Raw genomic sequence first — 10,139 nt, 5'->3', positions numbered from 1 at the left:
CCAAGTGATCAGAGATATGAAACTATTCAAAACTTATGGCACATATCAATGTAATATTATAATTTGCTGGCTGATGATCATATAGTATAGTAGCTTTGTCTATAATATTTTTGAGGACTAGTATTATTCGTTTGCGTTGTGTTGTAGATGTTAAATACTGTCGAGATACCGAGATACCTAGGCCTAGTGCTCTAGATATAGAATTCTAAGTCTAATTTATTACACTGCAGTACAGATAATAGACGTCTTCGCTTACAGTTAAAGCTTTATTCGTTGTAGTAAATTCATTCCGAATCCAAATAAAATAAAATGGATGGATTTCAATTTCAGGGTCCGTAATATCGAACCAAATTGGTCACCCCAAATTATCTGTACACGCCCATACACAATTCCATTATCCATACGCTTCACTTTCACTAAAACTGCAGTGTGTCACATAACTATACTATAACGCCGTCACATAAAGCCTTTTCGTGTGTTTACATAGCGCTCTTTTTCACGGTGTATTGAATTTTTTTTTTTTATATAATAAAAAATCTTGCACTAGACTAGACATAAAAATCGACATTCATACCAATCTGAAGTGAATTCATCTGAACGAGTTTAATCCACATTAATTAGACTGTTAACGGTTTTTTCAAAAGTAAATTGAATTTGAAAGCATTGAATTCAATAGCTTTTAACAGCCTCATAAGCCAAATATTTTAAACTTTGTCAGCTGTGTAGTGTAATATGAGTCAATATTGGAGGTCAAAATAATTAACTGAGTTATGCCCCTTTGTATTTTAAGAACTGAGATTCTTTGCAGGTGATTTTTACAATGAAGCACCTCAAAATACAAGGAAAGCTTTCATGTGCTTATAGAAATAGTGAAATAACGATAAGTATTCAATTGTAAGCTTCAATTTATTAGACAAAGACAGATACTGTCTTACAATTCAATACTTACCGTTGTTTTTTTCTTCGAGCTTCAATCAGCACCATTTTAATTATAGAAATAGTGTATCTGCACAATATATCAAACTTTGAAAAAAATCCCAGCCGACAATTTGATGTATACGGGAATTGTAGAATGAACAAATCTAATTTATGACTGTTTTGTTAGACTCCGATCTCACCATTTTCGGATCCATTGTTTGGAATCCACAAAGAGTTTTACAAACTGAAATCATAGATTCCAGTATTCCACCTTAGACTGCCTTCAGCATTCAGCATTAACCAACATTTGGTATTTACAGAAGTGACAATTTTTCTCCTGATAATTCATTTTCAAGAGTTTTATTTTATTTTTTTAATTGGCGAGGTCAAAAAATTATTAGTTACTATTATCATTAAGTGCAAGGCTGCATATCTTTCAAAACATAATTTCTTTGCTCATTATCTGTTTACAAATTCAAAACATAATCAAGAAATACATCTTTTATTTTTAATTCACTAAAGGACAGCATGAAGATACAGGATTACATCGTGTCTTCATCAAAAGATTGTATTCGTAATGGAGATCCAATCTTGAGGTAGGTATTCCATTTAGTTCTCTCTCTCTCTCTCTCTCTCTCTCTCTCTCTCTCTCTCTCTCTCTCTCTCTCTCTCTCTCTCTCTCTCTCTCTCTCTTTCTCTCTCTCTCTCTCTCTCTCCCTCTCTCTTTCTCTCTCTCTTTCTCTCTCTCAAACCTTCTGTATCTCTCCGTCTCTCTCTATCTCTTTTTCTGTCTGTCTCTCTATTGGCTTAGTTAACTGGTGAAGTAAAATACTAGCGAAAGAGTGAAAATGGAAAGGCTTCATATGGGAACAAATCAGACAATGGACGTTTTGGGTACAAACCCTTCATCAGCACAACAATACACAAATAAACGTGGAAAACAAATAAAATAGAATGAAAAATAACTTTTATCGTCTCAACCCCCCCCCCCCTCTACAACACCGGCTTCAGGCAGCCCTTACCGTTTTCTACTTAACTGGTGAAGGCGTTGTATAGAAAGGACGTTTTGATAATTCGATAATAATCTTGCTAAACATCAACTCATTAAATAGATAAGGAATGGATAAATGAAAAAGATTTAAATATGAGGACACAAACAGCTGTAAACATAAATATTGTTGATCAATAATTAGTGAAAAAAACAAAAGTCCCGTGATATGAAACTCATTGACTGCATTGTTTGGAAAGCACTGACAAGAGTCCGTTCAAAGAAAACGCATAGACTAAAATATATTTCAATTGCTCAAGGTAGTGAATATCAGTCAAAACTCACAGGTTACAGCAATTATTATTACTAATTTTAAGTTTGATTTAATACAAGCTGTTTGCAGGGCTTCTGACTGACAAGTTTCTAAAGATAACACTTACAACAATAAAATAAAAATAAAATTCCCTTTATTCATCCTATAGGGGAAATTTGTCTTTAGAGTCTATTCCAAGGGAATACTGGAATAACCCAGACGTCAGCCGCAGTGCTGCACTTCAAACTGAGCTTGGGCGAGGTGACTTGCTCAAGGCCACACAGCGCAGCCGGTATTCGAACTCGGGACCTTTGGGGTACAAAACAAAAACTGTACCACTGAGCCACACTTCCCCACCCAACTGAAACTGAAACAGTGATAAAGATCAATGTATCCTGCCAAAAACATGGTTTTAAAGAGTTCACAAGTGATAAAATTAATAAAACTGGCCCACCATTTAAAGAAACTGTGTCTCTATCCTTACTGTAAAATATTTTCTCGTCATTGAGCTAACAACTACAAAGTAAAATTGCTTATAGTTATAGTAGTAGAATTCTTTTTTTACTAATGTTATATATTGAAATAATCAGGAGTTTGGTTTGATGAGTATAAACTCTCATAAGTGTCATAAGATCTGTCTGTGCTGCACGATTAATAGCCTTGTGCTATGTCTTCATTTAGAAGTTAGCTTTTGAGGCTCAACAGGGGAACAGAACTTGTCACATTATTTTAGTAGTTAACCAGTTGAGCTATCGGGATGAATGTAAAGATGATCTGAACGTTAGTTGTGAGACTGCATTTCTTTCAAAACATAACTTCTTCGATCACAACATAAACAAGAATAACGTTTTTTTATTATTTTCTCAAGGATGGACAGGATTGGATTGTGTATTCTTCATAGGACTGGAGCCTTCTCTTTGAGGTAGGAATGTCTGTTGGTCTTCTTTCTCTCTCTCACTCTCTCTACCTCCCTCACCCTCTCCCCTCCCCCCCCCCCTCTCTCTCTCTCTCTCTCTCTCTCTCTCTCTCTCTCTCTCTCTCTCTTTTCTCTCTCTCCCTCTCTTTCTTTCTCTCTTCTCTCTCTCTCTCTCTCTCTCTCTCTCTCTCTCTCTCTCTCTCTCTCTCTCTCTCTCTCTCTCTCTCTCTCTCTCTCTCTCTCCCTCTCTCTCTCTATCTGTGTGTTCCTCTTAGTGGGGACCTGTGCTTGTGTCAGGATGAGACATTTAGGTGATCTCAAACTAAGTACATTGATAGTGGCTCTACATCTACATATGTTCCCTATTTGATCTCCTCTGTCTCCCTTTTTCTTGGGTACTTTGATTGTAATTCTAGAAATTTTTACTTTCCCACTTTCTTCCTTTTTACTGGCACTGATATTATCTAAATGTGTGGCAAGCGCCGTAAATCCCTTAAAAACGAACATAGTACCACTACTACAAGCACCACCACCATTACTACTGCTACTACTGCTACTGCTACTACAACTACTACTACTACAACTACTACTACTACTACTACTACTACTACTACTACTACTACTACTACTACTACTACTAATATTAATACTAATACTACTACTAATACTACTATTACTACTACTACTACTACTACTACTACTACTACTACTACTACTACTACTACTACTACTACTTCTGCTGCTGCTGCTACCACTACTACTACTACTACTACTACTACTACTACTACTACTACTACTACTACTACTACTACTACTACTACTACTAATCTCTAATACTACTTCTACTAATCTCTAATACTACTTCTACTACTACTAATCAGTGATGCCAAAACTCCGGTCTCACCGGAAAAAAACTCTGGTCGAGAGCCAAAAATTTCGGTAGCGGGCAACTTCCGTCAAATTCCGGTGAGGTCAATTTGTTCCAAGGTATCCCCCCCCCCCCCCCCCCCCCCCCCTTCCAAACACTTCATCATCATCACTGCCACTAATATTACAACCATCATCACTACTACTACAACCTCCACCACCACATCATCATTACCACTGCAACTACAACCACCACCACCACATCATCATCACCGCTATCACTACTACTACAACCACCATCACTTTCACTGCTACTACAACTACAAACACCACCACTACAACATCATCATCATTACTACCACTACTACTACAACTACCAGCCCCACCACAACCACCACATCATCATTACCACTTCTACTACTGCAACCACCACCACATCATCACTACCACTACTACAACCACCACCACCACCACCACATCATCTTTACCACTACTACTACTACAACCACCACCACTATATTATCATCACTACCACGACTACTACTATAACCACCACATCATCATTATCACTACTACTACAACCACTACCACCACCACATCATCACTACTACTACTACTACAACCACCACGTCATCATTACCACTACTACTACAACCACCACCGCCACCACAACATCATCACTATCACTACTACTTCAACCACCCCCACCACATCATCATCACTGCAACTACCACTACTACTACAACCACCACCACATCATCATTACCACTTCTACTACAACCACCACCACCACATCATCGCTACCACTACTACTACAACCACCACCACCACATCATCATTATCACTACTACTACAACCACCACCACCGCATCATCACTACCACTACTACTACAACCACCACTACACCATCATCACTACCATTTGTACTACAACCACCACCACCACATCATATCACTACCACCACTACTACAAGCACCACCATATCATCATCACTATCATTTGTACTACAACCACCACCACCACATCATCATCACTACCACTACTACTACAACCACCACCACCACCACATCATCATCACTACCATTGCTACTACGACTACCACCACCACATTATCGTCACCACAACTACTACTACTGCTACAACAACCACCACTGCAACGTCATCCTTACTACCACTACTTCTACAACCACCATCACCACATCATCACTACCACTACTACTACAACCACCACATCATCATTAACCACTTCTACTACAACCACCACCACCACCACATCATCACTACCACTACTACTGCAACCACTACCATCACCATATCATCATTACCACTACTACGACTACAACCACAACCACTACATTATCATCACTCCACACGACTACTACTACAACCACCACTATCACATCATCATCACTACCATTTGTACTACAACCAACATCACGACCACAACACTACAACCACTATGCCACCACCACATCATCATCACTACAACTACTACTTCAACCACCACCACCACATCATCATCACTACCACTACTACTCCAACCACCACCATATCATCATCACTACCACTATTACTACAACCATGAACACCACCTCATCCTCACTACCACCAGTATACTACAGGAAACTTTGGGATTGTATTTGGCAATATGGTTATGTAACATTCCAATTCCTTTCTCTTGTGTGCGGAAATTCCTCTTTTGGCATTGGTATTCCTATGAGTGGTGTCTGAAACTCCTGTGAGCCAAATTTAAAGTTGGCGTCTCTGACTACTACTATTATAACTACTACTTCTACTACTACTACTACTACTACTACTACTACTACTACTACTACTACTACTACTACTACACTACTACTACTACTACTACTAACTACTACTAACTACTACTACTACTACTTCTACTACTACTACTACTAATAATACTTCTACTTCTTCTACTAATTCTAACATCTAATACTACTACCACTATCACCACCACATCATCATCATCAACATCATCATCACTACTACTACTACTACTACTACTACTACAATCATCACCACCACTCATCACTGCTACTGCAAACGCCACCACGACATCATCATCATCAATACCACTGCTTCTACAGCTATCATCACCACATCAACACTACTGCCACTACCACTACAACCACCATGACATCATCACCACAATTACTACTAAAACCACCATTATACATCATTACCACCACTGCAACAACCACCACCACCACATTATCGTTAATAAAACTTTGCTTACAACCACCACCACCACCACATCATAATCACTTCCATCGTTACTACAATTAGCTCCTCCAGATCATCATCCTACAACTTTTACTACAACCACAACCACCACATCATCATTACTATTACCACCAGTACAACAACCACCTACATATCATCACCACACCACGACCACTGCACATCACCACAACTACAACCACTACTACCAACACATTATCATCACCACCACTACTACCACAACCACCACATCATCATCACTGAAACCACAACTATCACATCATCAATACCAGTACGACTACAACCGTCACCGCCACATCAACCTTTCTACCACTACTACTACAACTACCACCGCCACTCATCCTGCTCTCTACAACCACCACCACCACCACATCATCATCACTACTGCTACAGCCACCACCATCAACACCACTACCAGTGCTATTACTACAACCACCGCCTCCACATCATTATCACTACTTCCAATACAACTACAATCACAAGCACATTATCATCATACCACTACTACTACTACTACAAATGCAGTCAACTCCACCTCATCATCACTACAACTACTACTACATGCACCAAAACATAATCTTCACTACAAATACAACCACTGCTACCACATCATCATCACTACTACTACTACTAATACTACTACTACTACACTACTACTACTACTACTACTACTACTACTACTACTACTACTAACTATACTACGGCTACTACTACGACTACTACTACTACTACTACTAAGACAGGAGGTAAATATTTTCATCGAGGCAGTAATTGCAAATAATAGCGTGCAATATGTGTTTTGATCATATTTTTTGTGCACCATGAATGATATCAATCAATGTCATATTGTAGGTGTTAAATAGGCCTCTCACAAAATAGTATGTATATAATACTAAGACTAGCCTCTCACAAAAGATTATGTTTATTATACTAAGAACAGGCCTTTTATAAAATATTATGTATATACTGAGACTAGGCCTCTCACACAATATGTATATATTAAGACTAGGCCTCTCACAAAATATGTATATACTAAGACAAGGCCTTTCACCAAATAGTATGTATAACCTAAGACAAGTTCTCTCGCAAAATAGTTTGTATATACTAAGACTACAAACGACTTAGTTGAAGCAAACCTTGAAAATCTTGAAAGATGGAAAGCCCCAGGATTAGACAAGAATCAACAAAAGTTGAACTAGATGTGAAGTCAAAGAACTGATTTTTTTTTTCCCTGCATTTTATGATCTGTTACTTTTTGTTACAGATATTTGACGTCGTCAAGCTCCAGAATCGAGATTGGCCATATGTGGGCGGTAGGGGCGGTGGCCAGCAGGGATGGTGAGGTCATGGAGGATGATTGTGGTATTCAGCGGAGTAATGGGATGGGTTATATTGGAGGGCCCCGGGGATTGTAATGGCAGTGATCAAGATGTTGGAGGAGTTGTTGGTGGCGAGGTGATGATGGTGATGTAGATGGTGGAGCAACAATAGTGACATTGTTGGTGAAGGTGGCATTGTTGGGTGACGGGATGATGGAAATCATGATGGGAGGGTTGTGGTGGTGAAGGATGATGATGGAAGTGATGATGATGGCAATGGTTGTGAAGGGAGGTAATGGTGGAGGAAGTGATAATGGTGGTATTGGTGGGGTTGTAGTGATTGTGATGTAGAGATTGTGTTCGTCGAGGAAGGTGGTGGTGGATGGAAGTTGTGGGGAGGATGAGGATGCTGGAGGTAGATTCAGTGATAAAGTGAAGGTGGTGGTGTGGTTCTGGACTTGGGTTCAAGTTGATTCCAACTGGTTAGGGCCGGTGAATTACATTCGTGTTCTTTGTTGACAAGATGATTGTGGTTGGCATTCGCATGGATTTGAAATACAGATAAGTGTGCTTCTACCGGTGGGGGTGTATTTGTTTGTGTTTCATGTCCATACCCAAGTGCAGTAGGCGGACTGGAGGCCTACAGGAAGCCCGAATGTGTTTGGGCAGAATGTTGATTTACAATTGTCTTGAAGACGGGATAGGGATGTGATTTGTTTGACTCTTTCTGGATGGGTCACCTTGACCCTGGTTTGGAACTGTGCCATTTACTGGATCTTTATTGTTGAACCTGCTTCTATCATTTTCGCCAAGCCATGGCTTTCACTTATTACCACTAACCTCACATCATGGTCTCTTCTATCACAACCCCTATGACTCTACCATTATTTCCCATCATCCCTTCCAAAGCTATCACCTCCCAACACAACCATTGCCATCAGAATCGCCTCCCATCATCATCATCTTCACCACCATAGCCCTGCCGGAGTGATTTCCATCATCACGTCACCTGCCTTGCCATTTTCACCATCATTGTCACTGCTGCTGCTTCCATCATCTACATCCCTGCCATCACTTTTATATCAACAATACTTTCTTCATCTTGAGCTCTGCTGGTGCAATCTCTGCCGATCTGACCCTGAAAATTACTCTTAGAATGCCATGATCATTTAAAGTGGCTTTGTCGTCCTGCCACCTTGCAAGGCAAGCAAGACAAGCAAGGCAAGCAAGTCAAGCAAGTCAAGCCATCAATGGTGACTCTTATCACCATTGCCACTTTCACCATCAATGGTGACTATCATCACCATTGCCTCTTTCACTATCAATGGTGACTCTTATCACCATTGCCTCTTTCACCATCAATGGTGACTCTTATCACCATTGCCTCTTTCACCATCAATGGTGACTCTCATCACCATTGCCTCTTTCACCATCAATGGTGAATCTTATCACCATTGCCTCTTTCACCATCAATGGTGACTCTTATCACCATTGACTCTGTCACCATCAATGGTGACTCTTATCACCATTGACTCTTTCACCATCAATGGTGACTCTTATCACCATTGCCTCTTTCACCATCAATGGTGACTCTTATCACAATTGCCTCTTTCACCATCAATGGTGACTCTTATCACCATTGCCTCTTTCACCATCAATGGTGACTCTTATCACCATTGCTCCTTTCATCGCGTCCTTTCCAATTTTTTTCAAGCCTTTATTATACACTCAAGCACTTAAAGAATTCATTCACCGTTAATAAGATTTAAATGCCCAATCTTTAACAGATATGGTAAACTTTCAGTTGTTTTTGTCGTATTTTTTCAAGTTGCAGTGCTGTGTCATTTTTCTTTAATCTTAATTTTTTGTTCACAATATTTCAACTCTCAACATGACATATGGGTATATCTATTACAATTACCTTGTAGTTGGATAGAAAGATAATTTCTTAAGAAAAGTCATCTCATCAAAATTAAAAGAAATTTTTTTCCTGTCTCAGAATTTTCAATGGCCATTTTAATGTTAATGACTCGCGTACTGTATAAAATAGCTTTCATTTTGTATAAAGTTTTGATAAATGTACTTTCATTACATCCAATATTCAGTTTACCTTATTTTAATCTCTTATTCATGTATCATTCATTGCCTATAAGTTTTATTGTCTAATATTTTAAAGTCATATCAATGTCTGGTTTTATTGGAATGTAATTTCAAACTGATTTAATACTTTAACATTATTTATGCAAATATAACAGTAGCTTTTTAAAAACAGAACAATTCATTTATTTGATATTGATTAGCTTGAGTATATTTTTTCTGTACACGTAATTGCTTACTACTTAAAGAAGTGATTTGTTTCTAGAAACCTCTCTGTTTAAACATTACACAGATCGCTTGACATATCATTCTAATAGATATATTCTAATACCCTTTTAATTTTGCGATGCCTATACTCTTTTGATTTATTAGCAATGATACAAAAGTAATAATGGTTTTTCTTAAAAGAAAGGTAAGAGTGATGCACTAATTACTAAGTTTTTATAAAACATGGTT

The 10,139-nt window shown here is 38.6% G+C and overlaps 1 long non-coding RNA gene across 1 annotated transcript; it reads left to right on the top strand.

The window, feature by feature from the left end:
* On the top strand, positions 1 to 7,766 carry LOC144961329 (uncharacterized). The gene is made up of 4 exons (XR_013643130.1): positions 1 to 50; positions 1,441 to 1,514; positions 3,088 to 3,141; positions 7,532 to 7,766. It is a non-coding gene; the product is annotated as an uncharacterized LOC144961329 (long non-coding RNA).
* Positions 7,767 to 10,139: the final 2,373 nt, after the last annotated feature.

This window comes from Berghia stephanieae, unplaced genomic scaffold (assembly GCF_034508935.2).
Source record: "Berghia stephanieae isolate SIO BIC M18660-M18661 unplaced genomic scaffold, UCSD_Bste_1.3 scaffold2180, whole genome shotgun sequence".
NCBI lineage: Eukaryota > Metazoa > Mollusca > Gastropoda > Nudibranchia > Aeolidiidae > Berghia > Berghia stephanieae.
The sequence above is the reverse complement of the archived record's forward strand: the minus strand, read 5'-3'. Positions and strand labels throughout refer to the sequence as shown.